Below are 20711 nucleotides of genomic sequence, written 5' to 3'. Positions count from 1 at the left end.
AGGTAAACCAGAGGGAGGCTTCTGAGGGGTGAAAGGGAAACATTAGGGCACTTTGAGGTTGTATTAAGCTTGGCTGTTGGAACCCCACAGTACAGAAGAAAGTCAAAGAGAGGCAACTTAGTACGTGAAGAAAAGCACAACATATAAGCCTTGCAAAGAAACGGAAACAATCAAAGTGGTCTCCTGGTTGCATCAAGGCAATTCTCCGCTTCACATGGCCCAGTGATTGCTGAGTTGGATGTCCAGTAGTGAAAGGAGACAGTAGGGAACTTTTAGGCCATGAAAGTTCACCTCTCAGAGACTTCCAGGAAGATAAGCTCACTCTTGGGGTCAATTAACCCTGGCTTCACCAATGTCCTCCAACACTTCCAGCTTGTTGTCCTCAAAGTCACCATTGATTTGGCTAACACTTTGCTCCTCTAACACCAACAACTGGCAGTTGGTTTCTGTGATGAGATAGGCATCATGACAGAGGATGATCACAGCACCCTTGTAGTTACTGATGGCCTCCCCCAGAGCATCAATAGACTCTATGTCCAAATTATTGAGCTGCTCTTCCAAGATAAGGACAGGCCAGATCTGAAAACACAACCTTGGCTTTCTGCCCATCAGAAAGTTGGAAGATCTGCATGGTGTGGGTGTGACTCTCAAGGCCAAAGTGGCCCAGGCATTTCCAGGCATGATGTGAGGGCAGGTAGAAGCTCCACTGCAGGTATTCAGTAGGCATCTCTTCCATGCACAGCTGCTCTGCATACTGCTGGTTGAAGAAGGCAATTTTCAGCCAGTGATTCTTTCTCATTTCCCCATGGGTCAGCATATATTGCTTGCCTGATACCAGGAGCAAGGTGTTCTTCCCCATGCCTTCAAGACCCATGATACAGATCCTTGAGTCCATGTCAATGCCAAAGTCCAGGTTCTTAAAGAGTGGTTTCCATCCCTCATAGCCCAATGTCATATAGTGCAGACCCAGCACAGGAGAGCTGGGGTGGGGGGTAGGGGAGGGTTTGGGAAAGTGAAGCATACAGTGTATTCTTTAGGGCACTTCAGGAGCTCAGGGGCCTCCTGGTATTTCCATCAGCATTTCTGCTGCTTTCGAATCATAACTTCCATTCTTTGCTTTTCTGCCTGCTTGGTGGACTTGCCTTTAGCTCCTTCAGCTTTTCTTCTTGCTTCTCATACTGCTTCAGCAGTTCCTTCTGCTTCTGCTGGTATATCTTCTCAAAGATCATGTATTTGTTCCTATGGTAATACAGCCATTGGGCATTGAGATGGATGATATTGATGCAGACATCATCCAGGAAGCCCTGATCATGGACAATCAGCAGCATCTTCCACCAGCCATGGAGGTAGTTATTCTATCAGGTGACAGCACTGAGGTCCAGGTGGTTGGTGGGCTCATCCAACATCAGCAGGATGGGTTCCATGAACAATGCCGTGGCCAGGGAGATATGCATATGCCAGCCCCCTGAGAATTTCTGGGTGGGTCAATTCTGCATTTCACGGTCAAAGTCCAGACCAGCCAGTATCCATTGTGCTTTAGACTCTGCAGCTGCTGCCTCCATAGCCTGCAAAATCCTCATATACCTTCTCTAGCCTCTCAGCAGCTGTGTCATCCCCCTGCTCCTGCTGGCCCTGAAGCTGTGACTCCTCTTCCAGCAGCTTCAATCGCTTGGTGTCAGCTTGAAGCACAGCCTACACTGCTGGTATCTCATCAGCTACCATTTCCTGCTCACACAGCAGCACATCAATATTGAGTGGGATGCTCAAGATTCAGTTGTCAACGTGCTTGAGAAGCATGGTCTTACCTTTGTCATTGGGCCCTATCAGCCCATAATGGCAACCAGCTACATGTACAGATCTGCATTGACAAATAACTCCTTGCAGGGGACAAAGATGATGAACTTCTCTACCTTGATTTTGGGGGATGCTCAAGACTTGGTTAGCAATGAGTTTGAGAAGCATTGTCTTGCCCCTGACACTGTGCCCCACCAGCCCATAGCAGCAACCAGCTACAATGTTCAGGTCTGCATTGACAAACAACTCCTTGCGGTGGGCCGAGATGCTGAACGTCTCCAGTGTGATGTCAGATGCATTTTCTAACATGGTTTGGTGGGAGGACACCTCTGTCTGGGACATGGTGAAGGTTTCAGCAGCACTGGCTGCTTTTAATGAAGCCACTTGGCACTCATACGCCGTCTGTTTCTTCAGCTTTTTCTTCTCCTTTTTGCTAAGGTCAGTATAGGGATCATCGGCCTTGGACTCTATCTTCATCCTTTTCTCCCTCCCCCTTTCCTTTTTCCTCTGAACCTTGCCCTGCTTTCTTGGCCTTTTCCTTCCCTTGTTTGGGTGGCTTTTTTCCTTTTACTTCCTTCTTCATCCTCCTCTCCATTACCCAGAGCAACAAATTTATTTTGAAGTGTGGCCTTCCCCTTGGACTTTTGTTCTTTTCCCTTTTTGCCCTTGAGCACTTGTTGTTCCTCAGATACAGCCTTATTGATCTGCTTCTTCTCTGGCTTCATAGGCTCAGGAGGGAATCTTTCTTCCTCCTCCTCCTCCTCATTTTGATCCTGAATCAGGGTTACAATGACATTACCCCCTTTGGTTTTCTTCCCTTCTCAGGGTATCAGGGCAGGTATCTCATCCTCCTTGCCTCTGGCTGGCACCAAAAGCTTCTTAAGGTGCTCCATGAACTTTTTCTCCTCTCCATCATCATCCATGTCCTTCTCCCACTGGCCTTTCCAGGAGACTCGCTTCTTCTTTTTGCTGCTGCTGCTGCTGCTCCTTCTTCTTGAGCACTCCCTCTTCTTCCTCAGCTTGTCTATCTTCTACTGCCAGCTCTTTGAAGAACATCTTTTTGATCTTCATGTCCTTCTTCCCTTTCTTCACCACTTTGTCAGAGGGTCTCGCACCCTCTCGGTTCCTGATCCACTAGGACTCCGGTGGCTGCTGCTTGGGCCTCTTCAGCATTGCAAAGGCAATTATGGCTACTCTGGCCCTGCCTGGTGCTATATCTGTCACATAATCTTTTGAAGAAAAAAAATTAAGCACACAGAGGAAAAGTCCATACCTTAAAGAATCGGAAATAGTAAAGCAGTAAATGGATGATCAACTCCATGGAAGCCCACCCAGGTTTGTCAAGTGGCAAAGTGAAGATTCCATACCCTACACTTCTTAGAATTTATGAGATATGATGCACCAAAGAGGCAAAAAATAAGGTAGACAAGAAGTGAGATGGTGTTGATTGGATGGTAGGGAAATTCATGGATGTAACAGAACCCAGACTAGGCATTAAGGAATGGAGAGAACTTGGATAGCCAATGTTTTATTGGAGAGGTAGTCACTCAGCATTTTTTTTAATTTGATGTCTTCTAGGCTATGACAGATATATTAATAAGACATTCTGTTAAATAGTTGCCTTCACAGACCTTACATACTAGTTGTGGAAAAGAAGGAAAGCAAGGCTTTATAAAACAAATCATTTTCCTTCACAGTAAAATATACATAACATATGAGACAGCAAGAGATGACATGAAATTTTATATATGTGCTGGTTTGAAAGGGTGTATGTCCCCTAGAAAAGCCATGTTTTAATCTAAATACCATTTTATAAAGGCAGAATAATCCCTATTCAATTCTGTATGTTTGAAACTGTAATCAGATCATTTCCTGATCTGTGATTTGTGATTTAATCAAGAGCAGTTGTTAAGCTGGATTAGGTGATGACATGTCTTCACCCATTTAGGTGGGTCTTGATTAGTTTCTGAAGTCCTATAAAAGAGGAAATATTTTGGAGAATAAGAGATTCAGAGAGAGTAGAGCAGAACGACATAGCCATGAGAAGCAGAGTCCACCAGCCAGTGACCTTTGAAGATGAAGAAGGAAAATGCTTTCCAGGGAACTTCATGAAACAGGAAACCAGGAGAAGAAGCTAGCAGATGACACCATGTTCACTATGTGCCCTTCCAGATGAGAGAGGAACCCTGGCCATCTTCACCATGTCCCTTTTCAGATGTAAGAGAAACTCTGAGTGTGTTTACCATGTGCTCTTCCACTTGAGAGAGAAACCCTGAACTTCATTGGCCTTCTTGAACCAAGGTATCTTTCCCTGGATGCCTTTGATTTGACATTTCTGTAGACTTGTTTTAATTGGGACATTTTCTCAGCCTTAGAACTGTAAACTGGCAACTTATTACATTTCCCTTTTTAAAAGCTATTCTGTTTCTGGTATATTGCACTCCAGCAGCCAGCAACCCAGAACAATATATGATTCAAACAAGTGTCAAATGGCAGTCTCTCAAGTTCAGAGGAGAGTAAGAACATGGAGCTCACCAGGCTGGTGAGAAAGTGGGGAAGTGAAGGGGAAACTGAGCTAAATGTTGAGGGATGGGGTCCTTAAAAAAGAAAGGAGAAAGAGGGTTTCCACTCCAGGAGCAAAAATTAGTGAAGGATTCAAGGGTCATGAATGTGCTTGAAATTTTCTTCCTACGATGGGACAGAATCTTGAGTTTCTACCATCTTAAACCCTGAACACCATCATCCAAGGACTCTTAACACCCTTGCTTTGAGCTTGGGTGGCAGCACAGTACTGTCCTTTATTGAGAGCCAAGACTTGCAGCCTTGGAGGTGGTATCATCCCAGCTTTGGGAATGAGTGGGTGTAACACAGGGCAGCCCTCAGCTTGCTTGGAAGCTTTCCTTTAAGAGTTCCAATTACCAATTTATTTATCTTTGATCTTTGGCTTTGAGTTTGCAGAAGGGAGCCAAACTGTTAATTAACACAAAAAGTTAAGCAGTTGTTTGACCCCTTACTTCTGCAGAAGGGGGAAGGGGAAGAGGCAGAGAAGCAGGAGGAAGGTAATACAATCTCTGCTAGCTTTTGTTTATAGGAAGCGCCTTTCCAATCACTGAGTTCACAGCTTAACTGTAACAGATGGGAAGGGAGTGATTATCAGGCTGGCAGTAAATAGGAACACACTGTGGCTTTGTTTGGGCCTGTGGGGACTTTTTGGTAAATTTTTTGCTTTCAACCTCCCCTATAAAAATATTTGGGGGATTCAATGATACTGACTCTGCATTTCTCATCTCAAGCCCACACTTTCTCTTCCTTGAATATGTATGTTGGCATTTTGTCCCCTCACCAGCCACAGATGGTTTCTCAGTAGCCCTTGCTGACCTAGTGGGTCCACTCCCGCTAATGTTACAAAAACCAGATGGTGTCCAAACAAATCACCACTATTTCATGCAGGCCACGCTTCCCTCCTGAAAATGAACTAGGGTTGGGGAATGTTGGTTCCTGGAAGCTCCCAGGGATTCCTCTAAGCCAGCAGGACCTGTTTATTTTCTCTTTTTTTTTTTTTTCAGTGAAAAGATACTGCTCCCATTCAGACACTCGCACATTCTTTTACATTAATAGAGTATTAAGCAGAGCTTGGACCAAGCAATGGCAAAGCCAGTATGATCCAACAGTGACAGGGTAGGGCGGGAAACAGTACCTGGTGAGCTCAATAGGGAGAGCCTGGACCAGCCCTACCCTCAGACTTGTGGTGGAATTGGGGGTGACATTTCAGGTTTTAGTCTCAGGGCTAAAAAGACCTGGTATTTTAAGTCTTTAATTCAGATTCAGCGACGATTTGCCCCTGACTGGCACCAATTTTGACCCTCGTCATTAGAGTCACAGGACAGCTTGAGGGAATGAATGACTGCCTCGGTAGACACAGACCTCCCACCTCACTACACACAGCAGCACTTCTTCCAACCCCACCCATCTCCGCAGCCGGGGCCTGTGGCTCGGACAAACTCATCACCTGGCTCTGGAGGATACATAAATGGTTTCCAGAGCTTCAGGCTTCTGAGCTTGTTTGAGGAAAATGTGCCTCTTTAAGCAGATCATTTTAAAGGTCTTTGTATAATCAGGTGCATGGGTTTAGGGACATATGGTTTTGAGTTACTTCTATGGCTAGCCTATCTAAGGCTACCGCAGCCTACTTGACCTGTACATATGTCATTAAGCTCTCCTATATTTTTCATTTATTTTTTGCTAAGATCAATTCAACAAATATGTAATGAATGACTACAGTACACAAGGTGCTACAATGGTCCTTCAATTTGTAGTTTACTTTATAATTTTTGAGGTACTTTGCCATCTGTGGTCTCATTTGACTTTCACTCTGCAGCTGAGCTGCAAGTAATACCTCACAGAGCTTGACCTGAGTGTTCAGCAAGACCCACTGATCCCATGTGCCTTCAGTCGACCAACAGCAGCTCAGTGTAGGGCAAAGAAGAGGACTTCCAGCTTGAGTACTCATTGGCTCTGTGACCTGGACCCATTACTTACCCTCTCTGTGCCCCAGTTTCTCATCTATAAAAATACTCAACTCATGTGGTTATGATTTTACAACATTGCTTGGCATACCATATGCATTATTTGAGTGCTACTTAAATAAATAGAAATCTTTGCTCTCAAGCTGGGCTTGGCCCACTGCTGTGGGTTAGATGGTCACAATGGAACACATTAAAGCATGAAAACAAGCTTCCAACCCTGTTCCCAATGAGCAGAGGCCACACTCAAAATAACATTTCTTGAAGCAAGAATTGTTCTAGTGCCCTGAGAACTGAGAAAATATTTAATGTCATTGCTGTGTTGGAAAATCCAAGTTGCATATGGATCGACTAACTAACCCAACTGCCACATAAATGTAGTCCCCTTTTCCATATATCAGTTAACTAAGGTCCAGAGAGAAAAAGTGACTTGTCTAGAGTCACACATAGGTAATATGCCCAGTTCTCCCAACCTTCTGATAGATGCTCTTTGTTTTACCTAACTAAAGACTTGAAATCAGGTCTTTGTGAAATTGGCTGATGATAACTTGTTGTCCCAGCATGGCACTTATTCTAGATTGAGCTCAGAAGCCATTAGTGTATTCTGGGATTCTTCTGGATATTAGAGCCAGTCAATCTCTGAAGCACTGCTGACACCTCACTGCAGTAGGAGAGTTTTGGATCCCTCCATTCCACTTCCAGTCCTGCTGCTTATAAGTACTAAGGTGGGCCCCAACATTCTTAGGAGATATATCAAACTAATAAATTCCAAAAGCATTTTGGAAAAGAGTGGGGCAACACGGTGATACAAGGAGGTGTGGGATTTAGTTCATCCTCTAGAGCAGAGAGTAAATAGCCAGGAACTTTCTGAAACAACTTCTTGGAGGACTTCCAAGACCTCTCTAGTAGGAGCAAGGGAAGGGAAGCTCAACCAACTTCAAATGAGGATTTGACTAGCAAATTCAGATTGCTCAATACCCACTCTGAGCACAGATATATCTACAACACAAACACGATATAAACCCCATATCACTCCATTCCCATCAGGGAGAAGGTAAGGAAAACAAAAATCAAAAGACAAAAGCCAGAGGCTTCTGGAGTGGGCTGATCTCAGAATACTGGAAAAGGGCTGTGCCCCAAAGAATGGGGTACATAAAGGCGGGTACCAATTCCAGCTCTTGATTGGCAAATCCAGAGGGCCTGGAGACCAGCACAGAGAATAGATTTCTTTTCTTTCCTTTTCTCCTCCTCCTTCTCCTTCACAGCCCATTAAAGAGAGCAGCAGGCATGCTCTAGTTTCAGCCCTGCCCCAAGCAAGGGTGGGAATAGGGCTGAATGAATGGCAAAATAACTAATCAGGGGGAAGAGATAGATCCTTAAATGGCACATCTTCCCCAAGAAAGGTGAGAATAGGGCTCAGCAGAAGTGGTGGCTCTAAGAGAATTTAGAACTCAGGGGCTGGGATATCATCAGCAGTTTCACCCTCTGAAAATCAGATCCCAACCTGTTTCAAGCACGCAGCAGTTTCAACCTATAAAAAGCAGAGCCCAACATATCTCAAACAAGTTCTTGGCAATGAAGAAAGTGGGGCTGCTTGTGATTTCTGTAATTTTCCCAGTCTGTAGAGAACAGGGTGCTGAAGCGCAGCTCCTCTCCCCACGCAAAAAAGAGGTAGGGGCAAGGTCCAGCACAGACAGTGACTATTATTTAGATAACTCAGACCCTAGGAGCTAGAAAACAGAAGCAGTTTAAGTCCTCTTTCAGCTTCAGCTTCTGTCTCAGCCTTGTCCCTGGCAAAGATGAGGTCTGCTGAGAATTAAAGGCACAGTACCACTTTAGACTTGTGGGAAGCAGTGTGCTGACAAGTGCTACTTGTTGGGCAGGATAGAAAAAGCACAGAATTAAGAGGCTTCACAGGAAAAGCTGGCAACCTGCTGGGTTTCATCCCTGGAAAGGCTTAATACTAATTGCACCACCTTTGTGAGTCCTGGGCCTGTCTTGTCTAGAAAACTCTGACTGGGGTAGAGCCTATGTGGGGGGAACCTCTGCCCAGAGCCAGACCTCTGGGTAAAAGTTTCTAGAGGTTATGAAAGGAGTGTTAAAAACTTGTAGGGCAACAAAACAAAACAAAAACAAACAGCTGTTCAACATTCCCTGAGGAGGAAGAGGAAAAGAAAGCTTTTTCCTGGGTGTGAATCAACTGCACACACACACACAAAAAACAGCAATCTCAAAAAATTTCCAATATGCAGGGCAAAAATCAGAAAAATAAGAGCTGAAAATTCTGATCAGTTAAATTCTGATCAGAGCATCTAAACCTCTGTTTAGAGGCTTTGTTCTTTAACTGTTCTTTGAAGTTCTTTGTTCTTCAAAGTTCTCTCAAGTTCTTTGATATTTGGCTTAACTTATTCTAAACCTTATTTAGATCTAGACCCTAAATAAGGCTATAGATCTTATTCAAGAAAAGCCTAGGACCTTCAAAATAAACTAATCAAGAAAATCAGATGCTTAGACACCAGCAAAAAATCATGAATCATACTAGGGAGCATAAAAAAGATATTGCCCAGTCAAAGGAACAAACTAAAACTTCAGATGAGATACAGGAGTTGAAACAACTAATTAAAGATGTTCAAACAAATCTTCTAAATCAAATCAATAAGTTGAAGGAAAATGTGGCTAAAGGCATATAGGATATAATGGAGACACTGAGCAATCATAAAGAAGAACTTGGAAGCTTGAAAAGAAAAAGACAGAACTTACGGGAATGAAAGCACAATAGAAGAGTTGAAAAACACAATGTAGACATATATCAGCAGATTTGAGGAGACAGAAGAAAGGATTAGTGAACTAGAAGACCCCAGGAGCTGGAAAACTTCTAAACACAGAAGAACAGATAGGGAATATCTGAACTCCTAGACACAAAAAAACAAGTAGAGAAAAGTGGAAAAATATGAACAGGGTCTCAGGGAATTGAATGACAACATAAAACATGCAAATATGCACAAATCCTAGAAGGAGAAGAGAAGGGAAAGGGGGCAGAAAGGATAATTGAAAAAAAAATCACTAAAAATTCCCCAACTCTTATGAAAGATTAAAAATTACAGATCCAAGAAGAACAGCATACCCCAAACAGAATAGATCCAAAAGACCTACTTCAAGACACTTACTACTCAGATTGTCAAATGCCAAAGTAAAAGAATTCTGAAAGCAGCAAGAGAAAAGCAATACATCACATTCAAGGGAAGCTTGATAAAACTAAGTGCAGATTTCTCAGTAGAAACCAAAGAGGCAAAAAGGCAGTGGTATGATATGTTTAAGGTACTGAAAGAGAAAAACTGCCAACCAAGAATTCTATATCTGGCAAAACTGGTCCTTCAAAAATAAGAAAGAGTTTTAAATATTTACAGTTAAACAGACATCAAGAGAGTTCATGAACAAGAGACCTGCTCTATAAGAAAGACTAAAGGGAGTGCTACAGGCATATAGGAAAAAATAAGAGAGAGATATTTGGAGAGGAGTGTAGAAATGAAGATTATCAGTAATGGTAACTAAAAGGGTAAAAAGAGAGAAAAAATAAGACATGACATATAAAGTCCAAAGGATAAAGTGGTTGAAGAAAGTACAGCCTTTACAGTAGTAATATTAAATGTTAATGGATTAAACTTCCCAATCAAAAGACGTAAGACAGAATGGATTAAAAAAAACAATAACAACAGAATATATCTAAGTCTACAAGAGCCTTACTTTAGATAGAAGGACAAAAATAGGTTGCAAGTGAAAGTTAGCGACACTAATATCAGATAAATTAGACTTCAAATGTAAAACAATTGAAAGAGACAAAGAAGGATACTGTGCATTAATAAAAGGGAAAATTTGTAAAGAAGAAATAACAAATATAAAAATTTATGCACTGACTAAGAGTGTACCAAATACATGAGGCAAACACTGACAACACTGAAAGGAGAAGTAGATGCCTCTAGTATAATAGTTAGAGATTTCAATACACCATTTTCATCAATGGATAGAACATTTAGATACAGGATCAATAAAGAAACAGAGATCTTGAATAACATGATAAATGAACTAGACTTTACAGACATTTACAAAATATTGCACCCCACAGCAGGATGTACTTTTTCTCAAGTGCTTATGGCTCATTCTCCAGGATTGACCACATAGTGGGCATAGAGCAGGTCTCAATAAATTTTAAAAGATTGAAATTATACAGAACACTTTCTCAGATCATAATGGAATGAAGTTGGAAATCAATAACAGGTAGAGGGCTGGAAAATTCACAAATATATGGAGGCTCAACAACACACTCTTAAGCAACCAGTGGTTCAAGGAAGAAATGGCAAGAGAGATCAGTAAATATCTTGAGCAAATGAAAATGAGAACACAACATATCAAAGTCATTCTGGATGGCTTTGAGTTTATAGATAGACCCAGAGACTTCACACATCCATGGGTTCTTGGTTCAAAGATGTACAACTAGCTGTTCTTTTCTTTGCCAGAGATACCCCACCACCATGAGCATTAAAAAGTGATGGTGGTGGTGTGGGGGTGTGGGTGGTGTGGGGGTGGTGGTGGGGGACATCAGAACCTATACAGTTATACAAATCCTAGAGAGGGAAGACCAAAGTTCCGTAACCTTACTTGGAAACCCAAAGAGTCACTAATAATGCAACTTATATTATTATTTATTTATGAGCTAACTACTCTTATCACCCCTGCTTTACAGATATAGAAATTGGAGCCCAGAGGTGTTAAATCACTTGCCCACAATCACACAACTAGAAAGTGGTTGAGAATTCAAATGCAGGCAAACTCTGTACCCAGGATGCTTGACCCGCATGCATGCTCCCTCTATGGGTCTTATGGTAGTAAATGGACCATGCCAAATCTATAGTGAACATGCAGAGAAGAGACCTAGATAATTCACAACAGTGCAGACTAAGAGGTGCAAGGCAGAGAAAAATTAAGGAGAATGAGAGAGAAATGAAGGCCCTTTCGACTCTGAATGGAGAGGAAGCATGGTGCAAAAGCAAATTGAAACAGATGCTGAAAGAAGGTGAGAGAAAAAGAGAACCACAAGAGAAATGTGCTCTTATAACACAAACCTGCCTCTTTAAAAGCAGGTTTTCTCTTCATAAGTTATATCTTTATAAGTTATAGCTGGCTGCAGCCAACTATTTGCACAGTGTGGATTGAAATATGTTATTGCTTTATGGAGGCAATAAAACAAATGTGATTAAAAAGCAGCAATGACATTTGCATCCTCGTAAAGGGGACTTGAATACTGAATCCAGGGTTTTCTTTTGGAGCAAGATTTTTTAAAATCAGAGATCAGAATCTGTTTCCTAGTCTTGTGTTGGGAGAATACACAATAGTGTAAGGAGAACAAGAATTTCTTAAGAGTCAAGATCTGAAAAGAAGATCATGATGATGTTTGTGAGGGGGTAGGAGGCAGAAATATTGAGGCATAACAGCTCAAAATACAAAAGCCGGGTCTTCAGAGTATGGTGACCTCCTAAAGGAAACAGATGTGGTGTCTGAAGTAATAGAGGAATGAGGTGAAAGAAATCTTAAGCACACTAAGATGATGATACTTCCAAAAGAGATTAGGTATGGAATGTTTCCCAACAGAGGAAAGTTCTGGTGGAAGAAAATTTGAACAATATGGGAATCAAAGCAAGATAAGGCCAAGAGTCCAATGTGGGAAGAAAAGAAACAATAGCTTCAGGAGTTGTTTTAATTACTCAAGTCAATGTAAAATGGGTTTGCCTAGACAAGGGAATTTGAAGTTAGAAAAAGTTCAAATCAAGGCTTCATTAGGCAATTCTTTCTTCCTGAAGACTGTAGCATTCTGGGGTTGGCTGTCAGTGATCCTTGGTACTGGGGTCCTCTGTCCCATAGCAATGCATGTGGTGGCCTCTCCCTTCTCTTTCACTTTCTGCTAAACTTCAGCTTCTTGCTTCTTGTGGCCTTCTCTCTTTTCTGTCTAAATTTTGTTCTGCTATAAGGACTCCACTAATAAGATTAAGATCCCTCCTGATTGAATTAGCCCACATCCTAACTGAAGTAGCTACATCAAAAGGTCCTACTTACAGTGAGTTTATACTCACAGGAATGGCTTAAGTTTAAGAACATGCCTTTTTCTGGGGTACATAGCTCCAAATCACCAGAGAACAAGTTATCTGTTTCCAATATACAATGGAGGGATAGACATTCACATTATGGAGGGAGAAATTCTAAACAATTCCCAAACAATTCTTAAACCAAGCAGGGAAAGAGTCCATTAGATTTCACAGTCTGAGAGTCATCTCTAGATCGATCTTTCATGATCCCAGGCTCATGGAGTGGCAGCCCCACCCCTTTTAAGCATTTATACAGAGGTTCTGCTCTTCCCTAACACTGGGAAGAAAGTCCCACCCTGTCCCAGCATCAGGATGGTAGCCAGGCTCTCTGCAATCCCTGGGGCACAGGTTCTACCCTCTCTGAGCATTGGGGTGGCAGTACTCTTCCTGAACAATGGGGTGGAAAGCCCACCCTTTCTAGTTCCAGGGTAGATGAGCTGTTCTATCGAGTGCAGGGGTAGATCCTTCCTCTCCACACACATGGGTGGGCCCTCACTCTTGGCTGGAGAAGATATCTTCAGTTTAGACCTGAGCTTCCATGTTTCTGTCCTTGAAACCATTCTTCCTTCATTTAATTCCTTCTCTGTCCCTTTAAGTCCAGGCTGGTAGGGGTTCTGCTCATTCAAATTTCACAAAACTCTTGTTGGCTCTGCATTTAGTTCACAGAGATCTGAGCCATTAGACAGAAGGTCTTTCCACAGGTCTTTCCTGTGTAACTGCACTTCCAATCCTGACTTCCATGGACATGACTGACAAGATTGGTATTCAATTAAACCCTCACATGGAGCCCCGGGAACTGCTTTTCGAAAGCTCCTGGGACTTGCTTTTAAGAAGCTCAGTGAGGTCCCTGGCCCTAGGCTAAGAGTACACTATATGGGTAGGCTTAGAATTTTCTAAAAATTTCTGGTTTCTTTGTGCTTAGGAGTTCATTTCTCAGCTTATCCTTTTCCTCTCACATTTAACCATAAACTGCAAGGAGAAACTAGGATGCATCTTCCATACTTAGTTTGGAAATCTCCTCAGTTGAATTGCCACAGTTTATCACTTTCAAGTTCTGCCTTCCATCTGACATGAGAATTCAATTTCACTAAGTTCTCTGCCACTTTAAAGCAAAGATTACCTTTTCTCTAGTTTCCAATAACACATCTGTCATTTCCTTCTAAGGCCTCATTGGAAATGTCTTTAGCATCCATAGTTTAACCAAGAGTCTCTTCATAACATTCTTTTTTTTTTCTATCAAGCACCCCATAAGTCTTCCAGCCTCTACCCATTACCCAATTCCAAAGCCATTTCCACATCTTTTGCTATTTGCAATAGGAGTGCCCCACTTTCAGTATCAAAAGCTGTTTTAGTTTTCCTTGGCTGCTCAAGCAAATGCCATGCAATTGGATTGGCTTAAACAATGAGAATTTAATAGCTCATGGTTTTGAAGTTAAGAAAAGCCCAAATCAAAGTATCATGAAGGTGATGCTTTCCTCCTGAAGACTATAGCATTCTGGGGCTGGTTTCCAGTGTTCCTTAATACTAGGCTTCTCTGTCATTTAGCTATCACATATTATGGCTTTTCCAGGCCTCTCTCTTTTCTTCTGATTTCTGCTGACCTTCAGTTTTTTGCTTCCAGTAGCCTTCTCTCTTCTGTCTGAGTTTTATTCTGCTTAATAAAGGACTCCAGTAATAGGACTCAAAAAAGACCCATCATGATTGAATTGGGCTATACCTTAGATAAAGTAACCTCATCAAAAGGCTATGGAAATGGCAAAGGAGGACAAGTATGAGAAAGTATGAATAGGAGGCAATCAGCATGAATGATGATTAACAGACAAGATAGAAGAGGAAAGAACCTAAGAGGAGCCCAGATTTCTGATTTAACAACTGTGGTTGATGGGGTGTACTTCATGGGGCCAGAAAATGAAGGAAGTAAGACAGGTTTCAGGGACGAAAACTAGAAAGGAGAGTTGAAGTGTTCAGTTTTGTATATGTTGAAGAGGAATTGTCTGGTGGCCATATCCAGTAGAAAGCTGTTTACACAATCATAGAGCTAGGAAGAGAAGCCTTGACTGAAGAGCTGGAATGGAGAGTCATCCTCATATGTGGGTGGTTGAAGCCAAGGGGATGGATGAGATAGATTAGCACCACATGAAAAAGAAAGGGAGCATAGATAAAAACTTGGACAACTATCACATTTCAGAAATGGGCAGAGGAAGAGGCACTGGAAAACCAGGAAGGAGTGATTCAAGAGATATGAGGTAAATCAGGAGAGGGCAGTACCTAGAAAAGAGAACAGTACCTAAGAAGGTTGACCATGTTCCATGGTCAACATGGCTGTAGTTGGATATGAAGCTGGAGAGAAACAAAAGAGAAGGCTTGGCCAAGAACATTAACTTTTGGGACAGAAGATGTTAGCAGGTAAGAGATAAAATGGTTACTTAGTGTCAATACTGTATGTAGGCAAAAAATGAAAAAGAGAAAGAAAAAGAAGTCAAGTTCAGTGCCCATAATGTATTAAGGCATATGGAACAAGTACAGGAAAACACTAAAAACAAGACAATACCTTAAAGAATCACTATAAAATATCAAATGCACCATCAAAATACTTGCATTTCTTTTTAGGGGAAATGGAGGGCAGGCAAGAAGTGGAGGAAGGAAGAATGGGGCAAAACTAACCATCTAATTGCAGGAGAAAAGACACACTAGCATAATTGATGGGAGCTTTAGAAGCCAATGCTTAAAAGAAAGAATGTTGTATAATGGAAATGAAAATAGTCTAAGACCACAATGAAACTTGAAAGTGTTTCTGATGAATATTTTAAAATATGTATAATGCCACCTCAGAAAAAAATGTGGTTGTATTTTTAAGAATAAATAACAGCTGCTTATAACTCAAAAAGAGAGACAATATGTGCCACTTGATAGAAGCGACAACACCATCTATGAAGTATTCACAATAACAACGAAAATTGAAGCTGAGTCAGATCACACCTGTAGATTCAAACCTCAGTTTACAGGAAATAAGGGGGCAGAGGAACATCTTACACAACAGCACGGAAATGAAATTAGTAAAATCCACATAGTGGGGAACTCTGCAGGATAAATAACCTGGTGTCTCAGACAAATAAATTGCAAAGACAAAAGAGAATGGAGGGCCTGCTGACTACGACTTGAGACACATCACCAAATGCAATGGTTAGAACTTTTTGGATCCTGATTTCAAAAAAAGCCAACTAAAGAAACAATTTTATAAAACAATTGGGAGAAATTTAAACACTAACTGGGTATTTTATAATATTAGGGAATAATTTCACATGTTTTAAAGGGTGTGTGCTTATGCTTAGGATCCTCATCATTTGGAATAAAGAAGGAAATATTTATGGAAAAATAATGTATCAGCTGAGATTTGCTTCATATTAATCCAATGAGAGAGTAGGACAGAAGTGTGTGTGTGTGTGTGTGTGTGTGTGTGTGTGTGTGTGTGTGTGTGAGTGTATGTTATAGATAAACAGGATGGTCCATGAGTTGATAATTGTTGAACCCGGATATTGAGTTCATAAGGTTTCAGTATATATCTATTCTCTCTATTTTGAATATATTTGAAAATTGCTGTAATAAATGGTTAAAAATCAAATTCTAAATGTGATCACATCTATGAAGTATTTTCAGAACTGTAAAAGAAAGGACTCATAAATTTAAGGTATCATTATTTCAAAATTGTCGTTATTTCCTTTTGAAGTTGAACCTCCTCTGATTTTAAATGCTCCTAATTAAAGAGCTTCCACCAATTCTTAAAAGTTAAAGCTTGCTGCTTCCCACTGCCACACAATAAAGAGGGTTTGCATGTGTGTGCTTGTGTGTGTGTGTGTGTGTGTGTGGGTGTGAGTGTGCTTTGATGTGGTGGATTTGGGCATTGCTTTTTCCCAGTTTATGAGCACTCAGATTTCTGGGTGGCAGAAAAAAGGAGCAGTACAGGAAAAGGAAGCCAGAAATGAAGATCAGATTAATGTTTTTGGAAATTTGGATTTTGGTTTTCTGCATTTCAACAGGGTCTCCATCAAGAAGCCCACCACTCTAAAGAATGACTACAGACTACTGAGATGAATTCCAAATTTCTTGAAGGTTGAAAGTGATTTCTATGGAAGCAGATTGGATTCATCAGTTAGAGGCTCAGAAAATGCCAAAATTCACAAAGGAAAGTTAAAATGATAGACCCAGATTACAACAAAGAAGAGCCCAACATAAGAGGGGACAAGTGGCATAACAGACTTGTCACCAACAATTCAAGAAGAGACACTGGCCTCAATCCTTCCCCCTGCTGAGGTCTCCAATAGAACTGGTGACCCCACCTCCTGAGCAGGCTTGCCTGGTGAAGGAAGTCGTTAGTCATGGTAGGAAGCATGCTTCACAGAGTGTCTTACACCCTGCATAAATAATAGGCAAATTGGTAGCTTCTGCTTTTGAATATAAAATCATTGCTAAAAAGTGATATAAGGATCCTGGGATGAAGTGAGGAATTTATCCACACACACCCATTTTAGAAACTTTTGTGAGCCACAGCAGGCTTCTGAATATCCTGTTTGCCTGACAATCTTATAAGTCTCCAAGAGAAACCAAAGTGGAGAATTGAAGACAAAGAGGAAGGGCTGTGTACTTGGACTTGGGTAAGGACTGGACATATTGGCCTCTTGGAAAGCACCCAAGGGGAACAATAACTCACCCTGTAGTAGAAGAGAGGAAAGATGACAAGCCATCAAGCTGACTGTGAGGAGGAACACTAAGCCAAACTAAGGAGTTTAACTTTGTATAGAACGTCCCAAATGTTCAAGGGAACTTTTTCTTAATCCCCAAGATGATGGTGGTTTATGAAAGAATGGAAGACCAGTGGCCCATTACGGACAGCAGAAGAAATTCCGGGAGTAAAGCCACCCTTATGGGTAAAAAACCCATGCCTCTTCTCTCTCCTCTCCTCCCATTTCCCTCCCTCTCCCTCCATCTCAGTGAAACAGCAGCAGTTATGGCAAAGAAAGAGTTGTACTGAACCATGGTGAGGGAGAGGACAGAAAAGGACCCAATGGAAATGGAAGGAATGATGTTGACACAGAAATGGCAACAGGGTCTAACGTCAGCATCAAGTAAAACAGCAGCTGCAGCAACCAGGTTAGGCCTGTGAAAAGTGGGATGGGGTTAGGAAAAGATGGTTTACAGTAGGAGAACTTAATAACCACCGAAAAGAATTCAAGAATCACGTTGGTTGGTATCCCTGCCAAGGGAAGGGAGAGACTTAGGGGAGTCTGGTTCTGAGCATCCCTCTAATGGAAAGTTCAAACAAGGAGGGCTCTGGTATTGAACGGTACCTACTCTCCTTGAACATCCTTACTTGGGCTGGGTGATCTAGGGTGACTTTGGGTATGTTTGAGTATTAATTCTTTGATACAGGATATGATATTTGATCCCATTTCAGAGCAGAACTGGGAAGGTAGAGGTTCATAATTCCTTTTAGAAAGAATTATGTCCTCAGAGTGAATAAGCTGCAATCAGAAGAACAATGACGTTTGGGATCCATAGCCTCTGAATTTTAATCATTAGACTTCTCATAGGAACAGTTGGCTCCTTTTAATTCAATAAAAATGGCAAAACTAGAGAAAGGACATTTAAAAATATAACTAAGTAACCACTAAAGAACACTGTGAAGTTTTACACAATTGCAAAAGAATTTAAGAAATAAGCACCTAATTACAAATTTAGCTTTTCTATGGAGATGCTGTCTGAAAAGACCCAGGCAGGGCTTTTAACCCTTTCATAATCACTTTCTCCTTTCCTGTCTCCATATAGAACTTGTTTCTCTCCCAGCTTTGTGCATCAGACTGTTCCGTAACATTTCTTCCTTGCCATACAAAGCCACCAGCACTTTGTGAGCCCTAGAAGTTCTAAATTTCCTTTACCACTTTTATAAGTGGTTAGCTGGGGCTTCCCCATCCTTTCAGACTATGAGCTCATTCCCCATTGGGAGAGATTCCTCTTTGATTTGTATTGAAGGTAGAGCAATGGATTGGAATAGTGGGAGGGATTTTATTTAGACTTTTGTCAAGACTTCTTGATCATGAGATATGTGAACTAGGGTGTCTTGCCAAAGAGTTTTTATTGATTTAAAATAGCAGGTGGTTCTAAAAATACAGAGAAATTTATAAAATTTTCTCACACATAATATGCTTGAAGGTTAGAGACAGGGATGGATTAATAAACTGTCTTGTTCCCTAGACCATCTGTTCTTCGATCTCTATAATCTGTCATAATACAAAGCCAAGTGGCATGGAAGAGTTAGAGCTATGTTAAGACAAGTTGCCATCAGTCAGCAGAATAATAGCTGGGAGGACAGCTTGTTACAATTTGTTTGTCATCCTTTCCTGAACCCAGAGGCAAGATCACTCCAAATCACTTATAAAATTATGGCAGCCCTGGCTCTATCTAAGACTATATAAAAGTTTTACTTATTAACTTTATTTTTGCAGAAACTTAAAACCTCCAGCTTGTTCCTAGGCCAGATAAGCCTTGAAACCCAAAGGTATCAGTCTCTCCAAGAACTCCAACCAGTTGCATTTCCTTATCCCATAATATCGACATCCTTTTTCAGCATGAAGAAGTTGGAAAGATCTTTGAGATGGAGGAGTTATAACTGATAAGTTAGGATTTAAGAAATGATTATGACTACTGAATCATTAGAGAGATATTTCTTTTTTTGTTTGTTTCTAGTGTATTAGAAAAGCCAGGAGGAAACACCTGAAATTTTTGAACTATATTCATACCATACTTTGAAATTTGCTCCATTAACTACTTGTTAAACTGTACTTTGAAATTTATCACTTTTCTTCATTGCTACAAGCAATAAAAGATGCTTGTAAAAAAATATAGCAGCTCTGGAAGGCCTTATTTTAGACTTCAGTCACCTGATGGTAGATCATTCTATTTGCCCAGACCAGTCCCAAAGATTCCACAGGATGTTTGGGCAGCTTCGGGAGGATTTTACTGCACAGTTCAGTATGGACCCACCAGATCCACTAAAGGTGGGGTGGTATGAAACACAGCTCCTATATTTGCCTCACAGTTTCCAACATTTAGCCCAGATCTCAGATGAATACGGACCACATCTCAAGCTGCCCATTGCAATGGGCCCCTGGGTCACATGTAGACTTCTACCTATTAATGTACGGCATTAGCTAGCTCATCATCTGGCCAAAATGTAGCATATGCTGATGATTAATGAGAGTCCTTGGTCACCACTGCGTTAACAACCTGCAGAGCCATGGGGAGGAAGAGGAAAGAGCATGCCCTCTGGGAGTCGGAAAGACCCGGCCCAAAGTCTGGGTCTGTCCACTCTCAGGCGTGTGATGCTGAGCAGGTTGCTTGAGCAGGAAGCCTAACTGCCATAAGGGATACAGGAGCTGATCCAGGTAGGTATGCGCAGTACTTGAACTCTATCAGCGTTATCGTGCAAAATAAGTTTTACGTGGTTTTACAGTACATGCAAATAAGTTTCCAGGGACCACACTTTTCTAAGCTAATTTCTATGTTTTTTTTCCCTTTACCATCCGACTCTCTACCCTTTTCCATCCTATGCTCATTATGGCCAGTTAGACACAGTTTTGTCTAATTCTCTTAGCATGTGATTCCTCACTTATATACAGTTTCAAATCAAAGCTCACCTAGAGTGACCTCCATGTGTCTACTGCATCCTATCAAGATTGTTTCGGAACAGCTCTGAGCTAGACCTTTATGATAAGCACGTGTCCTAGGAGAAAAAAAATATCAGCCTGTTGATTTCCACAGGGCTACTGAGGGAAAGAGCTGGAAGAGGGTGGAAGACACACCCAACTGGCAGCGAGGAGACTTGGGGGGCTGGTTGCCCTAAACCTACCACTGATCAGTTGTGTGCCCCTGTGCCCCTTCATTTCAAAATGTTCTCTGGTAAATTGGAGCAAAAAATGCCCACCTTGCTTAGATCCTGGGACCTTTCCCAAAAGGTTGTTATAAAGATCCAGTATCAGTGTTGCCCCATACGTGGTAGACCTAGCGACTGGCGCTGAGATGATTGGGGCGGGGGTGGGAGGCGTGGCCAAAGTTTTTAATTTACTTTTTTGGGTTGGGAGGTAGGTGCATAGTCCGGGAATTGAAACTGTGTCTCCCGCATGGCAGGCGAGTATTCTACCACTGAGCTACCCTTGCACTGCCCCTTTATTTACTTTTTTATTTAAAACTTTGTAATTGTTTT

At 41.6% G+C, this 20711-nt stretch overlaps 1 pseudogene; it reads right to left on the bottom strand.

Annotated features, from left to right (window-relative positions):
- Positions 1-318: 318 nt before the first annotated feature.
- LOC143646200 (ATP-binding cassette sub-family F member 1-like) lies at positions 319-2967 on the bottom strand (annotated as a pseudogene).
- Between the last annotated feature and the right edge of the window lie 17744 nt (positions 2968-20711).

This window comes from Tamandua tetradactyla, chromosome 9, assembly GCF_023851605.1.
Source record: "Tamandua tetradactyla isolate mTamTet1 chromosome 9, mTamTet1.pri, whole genome shotgun sequence".
Lineage (NCBI taxonomy): Eukaryota > Metazoa > Chordata > Mammalia > Pilosa > Myrmecophagidae > Tamandua > Tamandua tetradactyla.
Note: the sequence above shows the minus strand (reverse complement) of the source record. Positions and strands in the feature narration are given on the sequence as shown.